The 19761-nt window shown below is 37.0% G+C and overlaps 1 protein-coding gene across 2 annotated transcripts in view; it reads left to right on the top strand.

Moving 5' to 3' along the window:
* LOC119771469 (receptor-type tyrosine-protein phosphatase delta-like) overlaps positions 1–19761 on the top strand; it is a 601694-nt gene that overhangs the window by 245309 nt on the left and 336624 nt on the right. For both annotated transcript variants that reach the window (XM_038267465.1, XM_038267464.1), the window contains exon 7: positions 6707–6750. The gene's annotated coding sequence lies outside the window, so the exon portion shown is untranslated. The remainder of the gene's footprint in view (positions 1–6706; positions 6751–19761) is intronic.

Genomic DNA, 19761 nt, shown 5'->3' on the forward strand with positions numbered 1-19761 from the left:
GTGGGAACAGTTTGGAGCTGGCCCCTTCCTCTTCCAACATGACTGTGCACCAGTGCACAAAGCAAGGTCCATAAAGACATGGATGACAGAGTCTGGTGTGGATGAACTTGACTGGCCTGCACAGAGTCCTGACCTCAACCCGATAGAACACCTTTGGGATGAATTAGAGCGGAGACTGAGAGCCAGGCCTTCTCGTCCAACATCAGTGTGCGACCTCACAAATGCGCTTCTGGAAGAATGGTCAAAAATTCCCATAAACACACTCCTAAACCTTGTGGACAGCCTTCCCAGAAGAGTTGAAGCTGTTCTAGCTGCAAAGGGTGGACCGACGTCATATTGAACCCTATGGATTAGGAACGGGATGTCACTTAAGCTCATATGTGAGTCAAGGCAGGTGAGCAAATACTTTTGGCAATATAGTGTATATTAACCATGGAAACAAACTCTTATTTATGTAGGAAAGAAAAGAAGAACATATGCATGGAAAAGATGAGAATATCAGCTCTTTGACAGTGTTTTACCCTCCCTTCTTTCTTGTTTTCACTTAGATCCCTAATACTTCATCTTTCACAGTTTTACAAAGCCAAATGGCATCACCACCCACCAATCGTACACACTTGCATACCTCCCCGCCATCTGTGTGAGCAGCGGCCCGTGTCTCTTGCACTAGGAGCAGCCGGAGAGCACAAGAGCGAAAGAGAAAGTGTCTCCCGGCTTTCTGGTTCTCCCCTGCTGCGTTGTTGTCTATCAAATGGCCATGCAACAACTTTATGGACGTCTTTCCCTGCCATCATGTCACCTGGATGCTCCACAGTAATGAAAGCACATATCACTTTTGTTCATTAACTACACTCACAAATGTTGAAGCTTAGCAGGGGGGAAAAATAAACAAGCGCCAATAGTTAATTTATTAAAGTCTCACTGCCACAGATGGCACAATTACAGCCTCTATCCCTTCACTGGGCAGAGTTATTTATCAGAAAGATCAAACTGCAAAAAGTAGATAATACCTTTCAAGATTACCTTGGATTGAGATGTGGGGAAGCAAAGTGATTTTCTCTACAAGGGGCTTAAAGATACATAAAAGCAGAAGTTTATTGTTTCTATGGAAAAGAAAACACCTAGTTTGATTAGAGTTGATTAAAATGTGCAGTGAAATAAGCAAGGGTTAACATTTCAAGCAGGACACAGTTTTATTTTGAATAAATCTCTGCATTCAGCCAATAGTTTTTATATTTTTTTCACTTTGTCTTCAGACTTCTCCTCCAAACAAGTGCAGCCATAAGAGCCGTTTTCTATTAGGGTGATAAGAACCAGCAGCAATCAGCAAGGCTTCGGGAAACTGCTCGCAACTATCACTGTGCGTGTTAAAAGCCCAACTTTTATTTCCAACTGAATAAGGATAATTTGAATGCAATAATGACTAAGCATCTTATGCCACCTTGTTTTCTTGCAATGGTGGGCACAGGCTGTCTCTTCAATTAAGCTGCTTAAATGTCTATGATTTAGCTTTATAGAGTTGATGCTAAAGGTGGGAAGGTTAACACAAGGTGACATCAGTCAATTATATTTAGTATTAAACGTAACTATGAAGTTTTATTTTTTTTCTTGTTATTTAATATAATTATTTAAACTAGAATTGTTTGTTTCTTTGATTATAAATTTTTTTGTCCTTGCTTTGAAATATTTCTGATTGGTAACTTATTAATATACTGATTCATTGGCTGCTCACTGGCACATTGGGTAGCAGCAAGAAGGTTCCGGGGACAATCTGCATGGAGTTTGCATGATCTCCCTAAGTATGCCTGGGTTCTCTCCGGGTACTCTGGCTTCCTCGCACAGTCCAAAAACATGACTGTTAGGTTAATTGGCTTCTCTAAAAGTGTGTGCATGAATGTTTTTTTGTCCTTTGTCTCTGTGTTGCCCTGTGATGGACTGGCGAGGGTCCAGGGTTTACCCCACCTCTTGCCCGTAGACAACTGGAGATAGGCACCAGCACCCCTCGTGACCCCAGTTGGGATTAAACGTGTCAGAAAATGGATGGATGGTCAGCTGATATTAGTGCATTCTTATTGTATTGGTTGATATGTGCTAGCAGTGGCATACATACATACAGTAAGTGCATTCAGCAGCCATACTCTGAAATCATGTGGACTGCTTGCATTGCCATTCCCCTCCATTTATCATATATTATTATTTTGTTTGGTTTGTTAACAGATCTTACTTTTTTTTTATACTGGTACCTGTGTACTGAACTCAAATTTTTCATGATAATGTTTTTTATTTTATTTTTTATTTTTATATATATAGCTAATGTTGGCCTTAATACTGGATGTTAGCCTTGTCAAAACCCTCTTTTCCCATGGGCATAATCCATACTGTTTTTCGTAGTGCAACCAGAAATACATCCGGATTTCCGCTGAATGCACTTTAGGGAATTGTAATGCAATAAATAATTTCCTTAAAAACAAGAGTGTTCTAACCAACATTGTATAAAATAATTTTATTGACAGAATGGGAACATTTAGATCTTTTTTTTAATATTGTTCATCCGACCTAAATACCACGCATGCTCTGAGCAGCCCAGCAAAATATGGCGCTTTTTTTAATCTGTTTTCTCTTTTTTTCTTCTTGTTCTTTAGCTTATTTACTATTCATATATTTCTATTTCAGTTATACTACTTTAGACAATCTATGACAGACAGGCATCATTGAACCTGTAGATACTTTATAGAAGGACACATCAATAGTTTAACCAATGATTCTGTAGTCAATCTTCATTAATTGGTTTGGATAGAAATAAGTTAAGTAGCTATCAGCTTTGTATTTACCCTGTGTTAGAAAATGGATGCAGAGTCCAGTAAATCAGTCCCATTGAGGTAGCATAATGCTGATGGTTATGACAAACAGGCACAAGGGAGTGATTGAGGGATTCTGAGTTATGGACTGGTGGAAGGATGCCCAGAGCTGGAGAGTCTAACAAATTAAGAAGCAGATTTATCAAAATAAAAAGTCAACCAGACTAAAGCTTCATTACCAGCAAGAAAATCTTTTTGGTTGTGTGTTTTTTTTTTTATTATTAAAGATCATGTTATCGATGATAAGGAAACCCTACTTATACATGGACTGAAATACATATCAAAGCTGTTTTGTTGCACTGACAGCATTTCATCATTTAAGTCTGTGACTTTTTGTTCAATTCAGAGTACATTATGTTAAATACTTTTTTCATTTTGCTGTGTTCATTATTTTGCCTTTGTGAAAAAAAAAAACAATCATTCATTTATATTGATTGCCAGCCATGATAATATAATCAGGCGTAAAGTCTGACAAGGCTGGCTGCTCCGATAGATCAGACCTGCTGACTATAGAGCTATGCACAGGTCATAAACCCTCACCTTCCCTGTTTGACCCTCACATCCATTTGGCTCTGTTCAATATGAATGCAAATAACTCTGCATTTTTGGTGACATGTTTATGGTTATCTCTGTATCTCCCCCTTAGTCTGCCTGAATGTGCTGATGTTACTGAGCTAATGGGATCAGAAAAGAAAGACTATTGCTCAGCTATGGTCAGCTCACACCCTCCAAAATCTTATGTTGCAACTCCCGCAAAGCATAAACGGAGGCATCAGAGCATGCCCATGCTTGCACATATACAGTATGCATGCCTACATGTCCTCTACCCCAGTCACTTGTGTATGCATTGAGCTGATAAGTACTGCAGTTCATTTTCTCCATGGCAAAGCACAGTAAAAAAAATAAATAAATAAATAAATGGGGAGTAATAATTACTTGAAGGTGGGTGGGGTGAGATTCTGTGCCGGTGCAGGGAGGGAGGGACAATACGAGCTTGGCTAAATATGCTTGATTGCCTTCTGAGTTTCATTGCTGTGTAATGAAATATGGCTGCCACAGACACGGGCTCCCTTCACAGTAGCCTTTCTTGTCACTTTCTCCTTTGCTTTTTTTTTCTCCATTCTACTTATTGACTCTTATGTTCGGGCTTTTTCATCTTTGCCTCATCAAAGCATTTGTTGCCATTGAATATTTATCTTGGCTATAATGTAATAGTTATGGAAGTCAAATCCTGCCTAACTGAGTATTCCTTACTGCAAGCTTTAAAAAAAGATCCCTGCCTTATTATTCAGTTCTACAATTTAATTTGTGAATTTATTAGCATGAACAAAAGGAGATTAAAATAACTGTGGTAACAGGAAACTCAACAAAACCCACAAGGGCGGAGGTCTGGCTGCAGGTGCCAGGAAGCAACCATACCCTAAGCCCCCAAATTATAATAATTTGCATATTAGAAAAGTAAAGATCATGGTTAAAAAAAAAAAAAAAAAATATATATATATATATATATATATATATATATATATATATATATATATATATATATATATATATATATATATACTTGTTGCCAATAAGGCAAATACCTCTGGCAAATACCAACTTAATCTTAGGGACCAACAACCAATATATTATTTATTAAATGTATAAAGAGCCTCTGGTAGAACAAGATAAAGAGTTATCTTTGCCAGTGAAGAAACAGCTGTGACAGGGAGTTAGTTATGGAGTAGTGTGACATAGTAACTCATTTTAACATGGGATATGATTATATTAGGGAGAAATTGTGATGAACTAAAATATGTGTAGATGTTTATAATCCACAATTGTGTTAGTAACCTCCTGAAATGGGTCAGAGAATATTAGTCTCATTCAATGTTAGCAATGCTGTTTTAAGAGGAAGCCTTAAGAGGAAGGATCACTTTAGAAAATGTCAGGCTGTAAAGAAAGTAACAGAAGGCTATAAAAATGTAAAAATGCTGCAAACAAATGGCCTACTCATGATTATGTGGTAATTATTTCTTTTTGGTCTGCTCAATAAAATAAATTTTTTTTTAAATCTATTAAATCTAACAACAAATACCTTTAAGGTTAAATATTTAACCTAATTAGCAAGCTTTGATGGCACATTTAATAGAAAATGCAGATAAATATGTTATAAAAAGAATCGATCTTAAGAATCATTATGTCAACACTTGAACTGATATTAAATTATTATACTGGATGTAGTTTGAATATATAGATACTATATATAATCGATAACTATGAAACTTACTGATTAAAGATCCATTTGTAAGTTTTTATGGAAAATTATCTTTATAGTAGCTTTTTTATTTGACCCTTTACTACTTAAACTTTGTTTGATAAGCAGACTGACCCCTCAGTAATTCAGTGCCAATAGATCTATTAGCCTGCAGCCTATTTTCAATTAATGTACTTCAGGTAGGAAGTTCCCCGCTGTTCTGCAGATGTGACATCAAGCGTGTCCATGTTAAATAGGTAAAATCTAGCAAACAATGAAGTGGTAATAGTCAAGATGAGTTTAGTGTATATTGATATGTGATTGGCATCCAGTGACATCAATGGTAACTCTATGTAAGGAGAAAAATGTAAAAACAAAAAGACCTTGTGAAATATGAATGCAAGCTGTGTGGACAAGCAGAAGAGTGCTGCAGTTCTTTGTTTTGGTCACAGGTGGAGGTATCATTAGAAAATTACATAAAGCCTCTGTAATACAAAAAATGGTATCATAAACATAAAACTAACAACTTTAACAGATTTTCTAATGGTGACTGAGACAAAAGGGGACATGATAAACTCATAGTTGATGAAATAAAAAATTATGTTTGGTTTGCATGATAAAAATACATTCTGGGACGACTTATGTAAAAGACACCACACATAGCGAAAAAAATGGGAATTTATGGTCAGATGTGACTAAAACCATACATATGGGCCTTCATACAATACAGAGCATTAATTTTGCAAATCAGCCCAGACACATCATTCCCCCTGTGAAACATGTTTTGGGAATACCTTATTCAGCAGGGAAGCTTGTCAGAGTTGATTACAGATGAATGTCTCTAAATGCAGGGCATTCCTAGAAGTGTCCCAAAATATGCAGCCACAGAAATAATGTGATTGTTTCTATCAAAGGCTGTTCATAGATTTGACTTTTTGCATTATAGACCAGATATGAAAAAATAATTAAAAATCTAAAGCAAGACAGGGATTGATCAAAAGTCACTGTACACCAACCTAATTGATCCAGAGCTCTTTTATAAAGTGTTTTTGCAAGATTTCAACATCAACCACAAGTTTGAGATTTTTATTTGCAAAAAAAAAATTAGAAAACAAAGCACTTCTAATGCAATATTTTTTGTTAATCGAAATAGGTGGTTTGCATTTGAAACATGCCCAAAGCATGTATAGAAAGTATTTTGCAATACAAACTATATAGCACTGTATATATGTCTGTAATCTCACCACTTCATGGTATTTTATAACATGTATTTATAATGAATAAAATATTTCATGTAGGAATTAAGAATCTAAGTTGGCATCATGAAGCCATTATGAAATTTTGTCAAGACACTTGGCTTACCTTATACACAAATTGAACACAAAATAAATCACTTTTAAGAGTAATGAGAATCCCCTGAAGCCTCCAGGAAGTCTTTAAAAAGTAAAACTCATTCATGAATAATATTCAAAACAACTGGAAATTGTTTTAGAGTGCTAATAAAGAATGAGAATGAGAATACCTTCCTTTCTTTTCATTTTTAATCTTTTAGTTTAACAGCATTATTAGGGCTATAATCTCTCCTCTTTCTTTTTTTTCATTCATGCAGTTCTCTTCCCTGAGATGTCAACCACAGGATGAAGCCTGCAGCAGGTGAGGACATGTGATGCCTGGAACCTCTGTTTTGATCTGTTTGCATAAATTTCCCACGATGCTTTTAAAGGGTGCTCACATGCTGCTTTTTATTAACGTCAGCCGAGGATTTAGGCTGATCGCGTCTGCACGTATCCATCTTTGTTATTAAGAGGAATTGCCCATCTCGAGTGCCAAGACAGCCTAGAGAATATGTCAAATGACATCCAATCAAGAGCTGAGCTGAATCTCTCTCCTGTCTCCTGACCTGAAACTGTGTGTGTGTGTGGGATGGGGAATGGGGGGGCAGAATATATCTGGCAACCTAAACCTTTTCTAAAGTGACTGAGGGAGTGAGAGAGACTGACTGGCACTGATGGGACCAGACTGGGACTGTGCGATGCCTGCGTGCTGCGCAAGGCCCGGGCCTCAGAAAGCTTGATTGATAGAGTGTGATGAGACCGTCACAGAGCAAGGAGAGCAGCTCAGAGATAGGCTAGATGGAGGTAGGGAAGTGGGTTGACCAGTGGAGGGAGATAGGGGGAAATAAATTTGAGAATACGTGAAGGATGAAGTGGGGGAATGAAGTGGCGGGATGGAATGTGTTTTGGACACATGAAGGATGTGGAGGGATGGAGTGGGGGAGGGAAAACTCTCAATCAGATACTGAGAGGCTGAAGGCTTCACTTGGATGTCACTCAGATCTTCAGTTCAGTTGCTACTCTATGAGAGCATATATGTTAAAAAGTAAATCCAAACAGTGAAATAGGTAAATATAAATTTTTGGAAAAAAAGGGGAAGTAATCATATTTTGGCTGCATTTATTTATTATGGCTTAAATTAATGATACGTTTAGGATAATTAACTTTACTGGTCACTGCAAATGCATAATGCTATGAAATCTGAACTAAGGTTTAGCCAAACATCTTGGGTCAGGGGTGTTGCCTGAGGGACCAAGAGTGACAGGCTGTGGGGTTTGAACCAGGTACCTGCACCCTTCTGAGAACACTAGTGCTCTACTCTGTCCAAAAATGAAAATGTATTTAATGACTACATTGATGACTGCAGTAATTAATAAAAAATTTTTATAAAAATGTTTTTATAAATACTTATAATACAATATTTTGTTGTATTTACAGATTACAGTTAATGAAAGCCCTGGATCTAAATTAGCAGAAAACTGGATTATTTCAAAATAAATAGTTTTTAATGTAATACCCCCCCACACACGCACACCCACACACAGCCATATCAAGCCAAAAGAGGTCATTGCTTATCATGCCAGCTATTCAAACACTTCTTTATCATAGCACTTATTAAAAAGTTGTTGGGAAAGAAAAACTATGGGACATAGGCATAAGAACATGTCATATGTTAGCAAGATTAGCAAGATAATATACAGTTTAGTGGAAGAAAAATGTTAAGAAGAAAAAAGAGCACAATTAACATGGTGGTGTTCAGGGCAACACACAACAGTGAGCAGAGCTGTGCATGCGTGTGTGATTGTAAACTGTTGTCCAGCAGTTGAAATTCTACTGCAGGTTTATGACAGGATGATAATTACACTAGTAGTCTTACTCGTCATTGGGACAGTTTGTCTCCTTTGCAGGTGAGTATGTATGAACTCTGGCATACAGGGAGTACATGGAGTTCCTTCTGCTACTCCAGAATTTAGAAACAGGACTTTTCTAACCTCCATTTGACTCTCTCAGAGATCATTTGTCATGATCCTAATTCAGGGAAATGGAGGTCAGCTTCTGTGCATTCAGGAATTTAAAAAAGGGGTGATGGGGTTGTGTCCAACAGCAACCTAAAGACAAGACCTCAGTAGGATGCCCCTCTACACCCTCATCTTTGCCAGTGTACAGTCTCCTTTGAATTGGAATCTTTACAGGCAAATATCAGGTTCCTTACAGAACACAAGATGCCTGCTTGATTTCCCTGACAGAAACTTGGCCTTTATTCTTAGGTCAAAAAAATCTGTAAAAACCGAACTTCCACCCACTAAAACAGCTGCTGAGGTGAGCTGTTTATGAGAAAACGATTAGAACAAAGCAGAATACTAACCTATATTCTTGCCCTTAAAGTATCTCACAAGTTTGTTCTGGGTCCAAGAAAGCATATTTGTTAACAACCTATTCACGCATTAACCACTGCTGTCCACAACGAATACATATAACATAATGCTTTCTGAGGAAAGCTTTTGCAAAGTATTATAGGTTAAATCTGCTCGTCTCGTGACCATCATTGTTCACTTCTACTTCTACAAGTGCATTGTGGGACATTTTGAGTTCACTACCTTTTTACCCACTAGATATTTGGACTCGCATAAAATGGCATAACTCCCATATAGTACTCTATCATGGGATTAGGTGAAGGAAACCATACTTGAGCGTCGTTGGGTTCTGCTGTTGACAACGGAATCCACCCAGCAACTCTAGGACTGCTTCTTCTGTACAGACCGGGACTTGGCTGTTGTCATTTGCTCACAGTTGGGTGAACTGACTGAAAATGTCACTTTATATATTATTTCTGTGGGCATCTTATTGTTCCAAAGAATCTAAATGATGTGTTTCCTAACAATACGTTATGTGGGACTCAATCAGTTTAAGGTGTTTTTTAATGAGAGGAGTATTAGTGTTTAATGAAGAGGGTGTTGCAGGGAACTGCAAAAAAAAAAAAAAAAAAAAAAGCAAAAATGAAACTTAAACATAATTAAATAACATACAAGAGTAACACTCAAAATTTCCTGATATCTGAAAAGTCCTGCCTTGCATGATGGGTGACAAAAGCTATCATGGGATTGCATTCAAAGAGAAGCCATATTTCACATAATCATAAATCTGATTTTGGAGACTTGAACTGTTTTTATAACTGTTTTACAAAATGCAATTTCTTTCACCTTTCTGAATACAAGAACATTCTTTCCTTATGGTTGTATCTTGTAACATTAAGTAGCAACAGTTTTTAAATTCTTTAGGAGAGTCAGAAAGAGGAAAACCTTGGTCTGGATAACATTGGTGGTAAACTCCTTAAAAACTCTTCTCCAACTTCACTGGGTGCCCAGATCCTGAAAAGACTCAGCAATTGTTCCCATGCCTAAGTGTAAATTCCCAAAAGTCCTAAACAAATTTTGTCCTGCTGACATCACTTCCTTTATTATAAAATAATTAGAAATTATCATAAAATTTGAAATTGTAAAATCAACTCAAAGAAGTCATGATCCCCCACAGTTTGCTTACAGACCCAATAGGGGTGTTGATGTTGGCAATACTTACTCCATGTGGGTATGGGTCATTTGGAACGGGCAAGACAAAAAAAGTTGAGGGTAAGTTGTGTCTTGTCGGATGCGCTTCAATCCTCCACTGGTTCTCCTCAAGGCTGTGTTCTTTCACTTTATGTACAAATGATTGCCAGAGTCAATATGAGGATGCATTATAAAGTTTGAGGATGACTGGGTTACTGTGCTCTCTCACCCCTTACAGGACAATTCTTATAAGACAGACACAAGTTATACTTGTAGATCCAAGCCACCCTCTTTTTTTAGTTACCTCAGACTGCTGCCATCTGATCGTAGAAGCATGGTAATTAAATGCAACACAAAAAGGTTCAAATGTTTATTTGTCCTCTTTGGTGTAAGTCAAGCTAATAACTTTTGATGACCTCTAATATAAACTGCATTATGTTATGTTTATGTATGTCCGGCTGCACCAGGAATGTTGTGTTTTGTTATGTGGCTATTTGTCCTGATTTTGTTCTTGCTGGCTGCAAAAACAAATAAGCCAACTGGGGATTATAAAGTTTACCCTTACTGTTCCCCTTAATCACAGCTATTAGATGATTGTGAGTTGAACCTTAGTCTCTAGCAGGGGTGGTGCATCAATTCTGGATCTTGTACAGTCAATCTCAGTGGGCCTCCAACTTTCCAGCAAAATTTTGAAATTTTCGCATTTTTGTAGAATTTGCTATTTGAAGTTATGAAGAAGCCTTTCCTTATTTGAGACCACACTATTGTTATACCTTTTTATGACAGTTGAGGTTCTATAGATCTGATCCAGTAGGGGCAGCAGCGAACATGTCAGGGGTCCCATAAGTCCAGAACAAAATAAAAGCAGCGTAGCCTTAAACAAAGCCTATTGAACCTCTTCTACAGTCATCTGAACTTCATCTGAAGATATACAAATGGTCCATGTTCCATACAAACATCAGTACGTGGTGTCTGAAGTGGACTACCTTATTCTGTCTTCTTTCTTTTCTTTCCTCTTTTTCTTGTTTTGATACCCCAATGATGTTTTGAAACAAGTATCAACTCTGAAGGAAACCAGTGAAAAAAATACAAACAATTTTACTCTAGATCAGGGTGCCTCAACCCTGGTCCCCGAGGTATGTTGCCCTGCCTCTTTTAGACATGTCTTTGCTTCCACACCACAGTCAAATGGCTGAACTATCTACAGTATGAGTCAAGCTGATGACCTGATTATCTGACTCAGTTGTATTGAAGTAGAAACACATTTAAAATGTGCATTAAACTATTTCATGAATATATATAAACATAATTGTAAATGTGATAAATCAGTTTTTCTTTTTTTTTCTTTTTTGAACTTGTTCTTTTCCACAATAAAAAGTGCACAGTCACGCATCATTATCTTAAAGACATTTCTTGACTTGCTTGCTGTTTTCTGCATTGTAATATTGGACATACAGGTTATGTTATTATATTAAATCTATGACATGTAAAATTACATGTACGTTAACAGATCTTAAGGTGTTTACACACACAAAATAAATCCCTTTTAACTCCTATTTACTGTACAGTAAGATTCCCTTGTCAATATAACGAGGTTACTCTGCAGTTTATTAGTTTATCAGCACCTGCTTTGGAGACTATTAGATTTTGTGGGCACATGGTGTAGTGCAGGTGAGTGCAACATGGTCTGAGTTAATTCTCTGTTCTGGGAATTCCACAGTTAGTGAATTCAGACTCAATAAAGGCACCATGTTTTACTTTTATCCTTGCCTGAGGAAAGACGGCTGACTCACCAAGAATGCCTAAATTATTATTAGTGCCTCACATATGGGGGGAAAAGTGTGTGTGTGTGGACGACAGGAGTGCACGAGTGAGTAGCTGAGTTTTAGCAGCAATGCTGAGTTCATACAGGAGCAGCATGAGGAGCTCTTATCTGCCACCTGTCAAGCTCTGACCAGGACCCTGACTCCTGCCCTCACTCCCACAGTCTGCCTCTTTTACTGGTGGGGGCTTCCCACCAGTCTACTATGGGCAAGGCAGCCAGGTGAAATGAGCAATTCCCTTTGAGGGACAGGAGTACTGCACAGACTCACTGTGTGAAATGGCTACTCACTTTGGCAGATCAATGCACTCTCTTCCCTCCGTGCGCTGCAACTGAGTGATAGTCAGGCTGAAAACGGGAAGAGGGAGGGATGAGGGGGGTTAGCATGTGATGTTTGTTTGTGTGTGTTGGAGGTTGTGTCTGAAAAGGAGGGGTGGACTGTTAGCCGGGCATTTAATTATATTTGCCATGGGTGCTCTGAGGGAAAGCTTTTGGGAAGAAAATTTTAGGTGCTTTGCATAACCTCAAAAGACATGCAATATTGCCATTACCCTTTGGAAGAGAGAGCAGCTCCCAGGCTTACCGGATATGAGAATATTCAACCACTCAAGTGAAAATGATGCCAATATGAATGATATTAGTGACAATCGTATTAAAGTGCTTAGCAATGCCTCTAATACTTTAAGAGAGATGAGATTATAACAATAATAACACATTTTTATTATAGATATGTTGGCATACATACAGAATGTTATTAATTAATGATTGACTCATTCTAAATTTTGGCCAGTCAGCAACACTTTTTTATCTACAGATATTGGTTGGAAATACAAAACATTCAAAACATGTTAAATCCAGATTATAGATCTTTAACATATGATGGTGTATCACTTATTAAATAGTTGTAAGTGGTACCAAGATGGAATAACGATGTCATAGACTTTTAAATAGAGAACCTAAACGCTAAATAGAGACTTCAAATCACTAATCCTTTTACAGTCCTATGTTTGTTCTTTTGGACATTCATCAATAAGTTAAAAAAATATATCTGAACATTATCTGAACAAAGTCTGTACTGAACATATTAACTGGATACTTTCAGTATAGTATTTAGGCATAAACTCTAACATTAGTGAATACCGATAGGAGAGGAAAGATGAGAAAAATAGAGAAACAAAAGCAACTTAACAGGGAAAAAAAAGAATCTGAGTAGAGGAAACTAGGAAGACTGATAGAGGAGAAAGGCAAAAAGATGGAAAAGATCAGAAGAATGTTGGGGCAAAAACGAAGCGAAGATACCCCCCACCCACCCACCACCGAAAAACACTTTAGTAGTCTGTTATGACTTCTATAACTTTTGATCTTATATTCCAGGAAATGTTGTTATCAGTGTGGAGGATGCATTTCAGCTGTTAAACTTGATTTGTAATATAAATGAAACTGCAACCTTTCATGTTGTTTTTTACACGAGCCGCAAATTTCCCCAAATTTAGTTTCTGGCTCAATTCGAATACCTGAAATTATCTTGTCCCTTTATCTTTACAGTAGCCTGTAAACAGTAAGACCTCTATCTAAAGTAGGAAAAGACTCACAAGACTGTTTTGGTGAATCGCAAAAAGCCCTAGCCTCCTGGACGTCATAACATGAATTCACATAGAAGGGGAGGTGATGGCCTAGTGGTTAGAGCAGTGCGCTTGTGCTCGGAGAAGTATGCAAGTACCCAGTTTGATTCCCCATAGCCTGCACTCTGGGTCCCTGAGCAAGACTCTTTACCCCATATTGCTCCCTGGGTGCCGCACAATGGTAACCTACTGCTCCCCATGGGGATGGGTTAAATGTAGAGGGGAATTTCTCCAGTGTGAGATCAATAAAGTTAAATTATTATTATAGATGAACAACGCTGATCAAAATGGGACTACAGTCTACCAGAAAAGAACTACAAAAATAAGATACCCAAAAGTAGCGAACAGATCCATCTTTCAACTATAAACCCCAAATATTATCAAGGTGATAAAATTTGTGTTTAACAATGTCCATTTCATGAAATAATGTGGTGTTTTTTAACTGTGAAATGGGCTGTTCTAATAACAGCTTTAAAGCAAATGATTGTGGCCAACTGTATGATTTCTATAGGAAGCACTATAAAGGAAGCATTCTGCTTCTTGGTCCTAAATCCTTCCTAACTTTAACACCAACCCTTTTCAGAAGGCATTAATTCTGGGGACCACAGATGCACTTCTACCGTGACTTTAGTATCCTTGCCTATTTAAAGTATTCAGATTGACTTACTACTCACTTACTACACTTAAATGCTCGAATATAACTCTTTTGATAGTTGTTTTTTCTCTGTGGAGCAAACTAACATTTCTTGTCAAGCAAAGTCTATTCTTCTGGTAAATGTTGAGGTAACACTCATCTCTGAGCAATCAAGGCCTCTTTACCTGTATTAAAGTACTGTTATTGCTGAGTCTGATACTAAATGAGCACAATAAAATGCTAAATACATAAAACATAAAGCTCTAATTTTAATACTTTTTTCTAGAAGTAGTTAACCTGCATATATAACAGCCTGGATGTGCTTACTATGTAATTAATTGGCAAAACAAAAACATTTTCCTTTCAACAGCTTTTCTGTTTAAAACAAATAAATAGATCAGGCATGATGACGGAAATGATATATATGAAAGCTACAAGGCAGTCCCATATAGATGAGCATCAATATCGGAGACAAATGTGATGGAGAAATTCATTAAGCTTTTATTGCTTCCATGCAGAGGAAAGACTTATTACAAAACCATAAGGCTATAATTTAATTTCCTCTTAACTACTTCGCTAGTCTCTTCATTGTAATCATCTATATTCTAGTAGTTGATCATCCTTTTTCCAGAGGCCCCATGTCTGCCTCAAGTCTCAGCAACAATGAAGCCTGGAGTGAGGCTCCAGTCAGAAACCTGCAAACATAATAGTATAAAGGCTCACTTGATTATACAGTTAAAAGTACCGACAAGAGTGCAGAGGAGCAGAAAATGGGAACAAACAAAGGGGAGAACGCAGCCTCTCAACTTTGATCGTGCTCAAACATCTTGATGCAAGGAGCCCCATTTGTGTGCAGTCTCTGCAGAGACTGGCCCTGGAAGGTTAAATCTTGCTCCTCAGCTGTCAAAGCTGTAATGAACAGTGTTTAGTAGTAATACCATGCACCGTCGCCTTCCGGGGGTCGTCTTTTTTCCACAGACGAGTCAAAAGTTAGAAACAGTTTTCAGCTGTAAACCCAAGCAAAAAAGAATAAAAGACCGGAGCTTTCTCATTCAGAGTGAAAGAGTGTGAGAGTGTTGTGGCTTGAAGAAAACGAAGGGAGCAGGGATAAAAAAAAAAGCTGGTTTAAAATGGATTCCATTCTGCAGACTCTTAATGATAGCTATTAAATAAAACTCAGGGAAGGGGGAGCGGCTGACAAAGACGCATGGAGACATGTAAGAGACGGGCAGGAGGAGAGACGCCCGCTGTTGCATCACCTGCTGTAATAATGGTGTTGACATTCAAATGGAAAGCTCTGACAATAGGAGGCAAAGCTGAGGCAGCATTCACCATTCAGATGGAAAGAACACATCAGGAAATATTAGCAGGCGTCAGGGCTTTTCATTGCACACACTGAAAACCACTTGACCCTTCAGGGCGTCGCACAAGTGATTATCTGTTATAACAGAGTGTGTCTTGTCTCGGTATGTGCTTGTGTGTATTGGGTGGTGGTGGGGTGGTGGGAAGGGGCAGGTGCAGATCACGCATTAAATAGTCTAGTTTGACACTTCATTGTTATTCATTTCTTATTAACTGTATAGTGACTATATATACCTTTTGCAGTTTAGCAGCAGCAAACTGCAATGTAATGTATTTGAACTTAACATAATGGACCGTACCAAAGTTCTGCATAATTATGTGGGGAAATTCAAACGGCATGTCTGTTTTACATCTTTTAAAAATTTAAATCTAAAAGAGTGTGGCTTTAATTTACTAACTTACAATACTTTGTAAAACTGCATGTCACTGTAAATATATTAGCAAGTCTTTGACTGATTTCACTTAAAAAAGAATAAAAAAAATTGCCCAATGTAAGTCAATATACGTCAAATGTAGACAATAGGTTTTAATCCAATTGCCACAGATGAATAAAGCTACATCCAGATGTAGCCGATTACAGCATCAGCACAGAACTTTTTGTGTAAAAACAAAACCCGCAAACATGCAGTAATAGGTTTTTTTTTATCCTTTTAATGCCACACAAAGCTGCTGCAGGTGACATCTTTAAAGTTTACTGTTTTGGGTGCATGTTTTCCAGTTTTGCTTGTTTATAGCTACTTTTTTGTCAACACGCCTGGCTTTGTCTGGATGCAACGTATGCTTCAGTCTAAATAATGCTATTGTTTAGCTTTATGTTTATGGTCGTTTGACAGCTTGAGCACTCCAATCTGAAGTTTTTCACATGATCTTCCTATATTTAGCATCAACTGTCTTGCCAGTGTCTTTGAACAGCAGCATCATTATCCCAGAACTGTTTTACCATAGTGATGGGTGTAAGTTTTCTACCACATGGACCATTTTAAGTACACCCAAATTGTCAATTCAAGATATAATTTAATGTTTTGACTTTATTCTATTTGTTTAAACTCTGCTACAAAGGGACATTTTACACCTTTTATTCTATAATTAGATTTCTTAATATTGATTTGACAAAACCAACATTAGAAATACCATTGGTTTAAGTTGCAGCTCGTTCAGATTAAATATAAAATAATATTTCAAACGGCTGCTGACTCCTAACACTTAATATAGTTTGTTTATGTCCCTTCTAACGGTGGGCTGATTTTACCTCTTTCCCGCTGAGGTGGAGCACATCCATGTCTTAAGCAAGAATATAGGTACTAAATAATGAAAAAAATAAAAGATGGTTATTCAAAGCAGTGATTAAACTGGTGTAATTAAACTAGTGTAAATACTCTTTACACTCCCTCTAAAAGAAAAAAAAAAATAATCACATAGAGAAATCCCTATTTTAGGCCTGGAAGGTTTTTTTTGGTACCCTACTTTATTCTTGCCAAGACTAAGATATGAACATATGTGGCAAGTGTAAGGTTAGTTATTTGTTGCTCAACACTCACTTATAAATTTGCTATTTTAAAAAAAGTGGGGGTAAAAACTTTGATAAAACAGATGATTGAGCATAAATTCAAATGCACAATTACATTAAAAAGTGCAATAATGTAAAAGGAAGGGTCATAATTTCAAAAGTAAACAGCTTGACAGCCCCTCCCCCAAGTTTATGTTTTGTACACTTGTGAAAATTGTGAACGATCATTAAACTGATGAAATCTTATCATATTTTAAATAGTTTTTATTTTTTTAAACAGTGACTTATTGTTTTAACATTTGATCTCTTTATAAATGGCAAAGTGGTGTTGCAATACAAAAAGAACTAAGCAAGAAAGTGTCCAGGTTACACTGTCAGATTTGTCTTATTGGTTAAAAGGTTTTGGTATTTAATATTAGAATTGAAAGTAATATCAAGCTACTACCTACAGTTCAATGTGAGGTGCTGTATCGCATCCTCAGGACACTGAAATGCAAATCTTCTGTTTGTTTAAAAAATATCATATGCACAATTTAAAGTAATCTACCATCAAATTTAAACATTAGTACTTAATTTAAAAAAAGGCTCTGAAAAATAGTTTAAAGACAAATTTTACTACTCAAGAAAATTTTGGACATGTTTTACTTTTGTAATAATAGTCGTGTTCTGCTTACATTGGAGGATGAACATTTGTAAAGACAGCCTAAATGCTTTTATTGCCCATCTTCATTATAGGCCCAATTTTGTAGTACACAACAAATACTTGTTTATATCAAGTCAATATTCTCATCAACTCAACAGACTCTATTGAATTATGTCAAACTAATCGCCCTCTAGCCCCACCTCCCAATTTGTGGAGTTTTGAAGTTGTCAGTAGTTGTTTAAAGCTTGGAATATTGTTTTATAACTTAACTCTGCGTTAATATTTTTGCTCAGAGCTTTATCAATCATCCAATGTATTTTTGTGTTCCTTGTTTTTTCGTTTTTTTTTTTTTTTTGTTTGTTTTTTTTTGCACCAATGTTCCAAGAGTTCTGAGGCCTTTTGAAAATAACTAGATTTATGCTAATATGAATTACTTACAGGTGTACCCTGTTTACTAAGAAGAAAACTTCCAAAGACAATGGATTACATTGGCTTTTAGGATAAACACAGTAAATAGGATCAAATCAAATGCATATAACAAGTACTATATTTTAATTTGTAAAGGATAATATGTGATAGTCTTTTACATAAACATTAAATAAAAAATCCAGATATTAAATACAAAGAATTTGCAATTGTTCAAAGATGTTAATGGTGGCTTTTGAAAGTCAGAGCATTTAGTAATGTTAAAGGGAAAAAACAAGTTCTTCTTTAAACATAAGTTTATGTTTTATTTAAAATGAATTCATGGTAGCAATTGTTAGATGTAGATTCCACCTTAAACCCAGAATTCATGTAATTTTAATAACTTTAACTTTACTTTACAAAGGGAGGTGATCATCAGAATTTTTTTTCTTCAGTCTGTCTATCATATTAGTAAAAGGTGCTTCAAACCACATCTCTGCTTCTTCCATTTTAAATTATTTAGCATCCCTGGTATAACTGTAGATCCCTGATGATTGTGGTAGAATTTACTTGTGATTGTGTTTGGACGACTGCAGATATCAGCAGCTCCTTGCTGATGCAGGGATCAATACCTATTATAGTAAAAAGCAATAGTCAATGTAGTACTCTTACTTGAGCAGTTCCAAATCTGACTGCTTCCAACAGATGCAGACCTTGCACATGGTGTTTTGATTATGGATTTAATGGTTTAGAAGCACTCAGAGTTCTTCTTTATGTAAGTATGAAAAGTAGCATTTATGCCATTTTGCAGAGGAGCTTTGTGTCTAACAGATTCATAACCTACAGTCTGTTTTAATACCAGGACTCCCAGATTTCTGACACTGCTAGAACTCCCACTGCCCGACAATTTCACGGGTGACATTTTTCCCAATGGAAAGCATGAGTAGTGATGATGTCTTCATCTGAAATGCTTCTAGTGTGCAATATAAACCTATTGTGGACTATGTAGATCTTGAAACAGGTCTAATATATATTTTTTAAAGGCTGTATTATATGCTTTTATTATTTGTAGTCTAAATTAGTATAAAAAATAAATCACACTGCTTTTTCACATTTATGACAAACATCATGAGCAGTTATTTTGTGCAGTGCAGAATCACCTGTCCTGTTTTCTTTGGCTTGCCAAAGCTGGCTTTTCTGCGGCAGAGGGGTTGGTACGCAACTACAGCTGTTTTACCTGTTCAAGGATAAAATCTCTGGATGAGGTGGTGATGTTCAAACAGCTTTTGAACAAAACCAACACATTTATAGCTGATATCTCCAGGAAATTAGAAAATACAGACACAAGCCACCTTTGGTGTTGGAGCTTTTACAGAATACTTTCTAATCATCTGATCCAACACATCCACATCAACCTCTTTGTAATCATAGTAGACCACGGGCTCTGGTTTGGCTTTTGGGCCGCTGAGTGTCCCAGCTGAAGTGTGGGCAGTGCTATCCAAACCTTGAAGAAAAGTTTCATTATTGTCTGATGGGTCAGTGATACGTCTGCATTTTGCCGGAGATGGTTGATCATCCTCGGACTCGCTGTCAAAATCTGAGCCGCTTCCTACCCAGTCGTCCTCATCGGTCTCTCCATCTCCACCCGAAATGCTATCATCAATATTTTGAAGCATTTCTAAGGCCTATTTCGCTGTTAGATATTTTTCTGAAAGCCATTTTTCCATATTAGCCAAGTAGTTCTAGGCAGAATGTCGGTTGCTAGGCAACAGTACCCAACATCAATGTAC

This window comes from Cyprinodon tularosa, unplaced genomic scaffold, assembly GCF_016077235.1.
Source record: "Cyprinodon tularosa strain WSP-4 unplaced genomic scaffold, ASM1607723v1 ctg674, whole genome shotgun sequence".
In the NCBI taxonomy this organism is placed as follows: domain Eukaryota; kingdom Metazoa; phylum Chordata; class Actinopteri; order Cyprinodontiformes; family Cyprinodontidae; genus Cyprinodon; species Cyprinodon tularosa.